We start from the raw sequence: 2,225 nt of genomic DNA, 5'->3' as shown, positions 1-2,225 counted from the left end.
AGACTAGAGTTAAAAATGGCTGCAACTCCCCCTCCTCGGCCGCTGCCTCCAGGAATGTGGGTATTATTATGACTGGGAGGAGTAGATTCATTTAGACTAACATATTCATCTTGACACAGCCAGCCTTCAGTGAGGCTGAGTAAATCAATATGATTATGTGACATTAATTCATTTACTAACACTGCTTTAGATGATAGAGACCTTATATTTAACAGTCCGCATTTAATTCTCCTGTTTTGCCTTTCTGTGACAGAAGAGGTTTTAATTTTTATGAGGTTGTTATGCACAACTCTGCTTTGTTTAATTTTAGATTTAGATAATTTAGGTGGTCGGGGGACAGACACGGTTTGTATAAAACTATGGGTGGGTCACTGCACTAGAAACTAAGAGAAGCGTGTAGGACTGCGACTCTGAGTCCTGATCTCAACTCTGGGTTGTCAGGGTTTTGAATTACTAATAAACTTTGCCAGGTTTCTCGATATGAGAGCAGCTCCATCCAAAGTGGGATGAATGCCGTCTCTCCTAATAAGACCAGGTTTTCCCCAGAAAGTTTGCCAATGATTAACGAAACCCACATTGGTGGACACCACCTGGACAGCCAGCGATTAAATGATGACATGCGGCTAAACATGTCATCAGTGGTCAGATTTGGGAGGCGTAGTCCGACATAGTTTTTGCATATTCACACACTGAGGCAAGATTAATTTTAGTGACCTCCGATTGGCACAACCGGGTGTCATTGCCGCCGACGTGAATAACGATCTTACTAAATATACGTTTAGCTTTAGACAGCAGTTTTAAATTAGATTCAATGTCGCCTGCTCTGGCCCCAGGGATACATTTGACTATGGCCGCTGGTGTTGCTAACTTCACGTTCCTCAGAATAGAGCTGCCAATAACCAGGGTTTTCTCCTCAGCGGGTGTGTCGCTGAGTGTGGAAAAAGCGGTTAGAAACATGAACAGGCTAGTGGTGAACCGTGGGCTTCGGCTTGGAACTACGCTTCTCCCGGACAGTTACCCAGCCTCCTGGCTACACGGGGGTTACCGGGGAACCGCTAGCAAAGGCTATGCTATGTGGCTCTGCACCGGCTACAGGGGACTGGCTAACTACCGCAGCTACCGAGTGATTTTCCATGGTGCGGAGCCGCGCTTCTAATTCACTGAGCCTCGCATCCAACGCAGCAAATAAACTACACTTATTACAATTACCACTGTCACTAAAGGAGGCAGGGACATAACTAAACATCTGGCACGATGTCGGTACACCTCGAATTGACATTTTCTTTCCTTCAACAACAAACACACATGGTTGGGTTTAGGCAACAAAAACACACGGTTAGGTTTAGGCAAACATTAGGTTTAGGCAACCAAAATAACTGGTTAGGTTTAGGCAACAAAAGCATGTGGTTTAATAAAAAAAACAGGGTTTGGCTTTAGAATCTTGCAGGATGCGAACACCTTTCTCTCAGAAGAAAGTCAATCAGCAAACACACATGGTTGGGTTTAGGCAACAAAAACACATGGTTAGGTTTAGGCAAACATTAGGTGTAGGCAACCAAAACACCTGGTTAGGTTTAGGCAACAAAAGCATGTGGTTTAGGAAAAAAGAACAGGGTTTGGCTTTAGAATCTTGCCGGACGTGAACATCTTTGTCTCAAGTGAAGGTCAGGGTTTGTTGGACCCATCCACCACCCCTCCCGCCCTCCCCACTTGGACTTTTGTCGCCTTAACTTTCCTCGCCTTAACTTTCATCCTTGTCCTGCAATGTTTCCCCCTGATGCGACCGGGCACTGTTAAACTACAACAGCAAGCGGCCCCGCATCATGCCAACCTTAAAGGACGCTTTTTTCCCCCTGGTTTCTTATGCTGCAAGTCACTGCCCAGTGGGACCAGGCTCGTCAAACATCATGGTTTGGCTCTTCATTCATACAGGAAGCAAACACAGGGGTCTGAAGTGAAAGTCTGGGGTCTGCTTCCTGCTTCTGAAGAGTGCAGACGCTTTCCTGCTTGCTCCAGCCTGCTTCCTTCTTTACTCTGCTTTTTAATCGTTTTACTCCTTCTACAAATCCTGGAAAATCTCTATATCCATCATTTCATGAATTATTTTAAGTAAACCAAGACTTTGAAGAACATTTTTATATTTTTAACCAGATCTGACGAGCCAGCAGCATATCCGGGGGAAGAAACCAAACAAATTCCTTCTGTGAACGCTGTCGGAGATATCA

At 45.0% G+C, this 2,225-nt stretch overlaps 1 pseudogene; it reads right to left on the bottom strand.

Annotated features, from left to right (window-relative positions):
* Window positions 1–403: 403 nt before the first annotated feature.
* Window positions 404–1,279, bottom strand: LOC126388606 (uncharacterized; annotated as a pseudogene).
* Window positions 1,280–2,225: the final 946 nt, after the last annotated feature.

Source organism: Epinephelus moara, chromosome 4, assembly GCF_006386435.1.
Source record: "Epinephelus moara isolate mb chromosome 4, YSFRI_EMoa_1.0, whole genome shotgun sequence".
Lineage (NCBI taxonomy): Eukaryota > Metazoa > Chordata > Actinopteri > Perciformes > Serranidae > Epinephelus > Epinephelus moara.
This window is presented reverse-complemented; position numbering and strand designations above follow the sequence as displayed.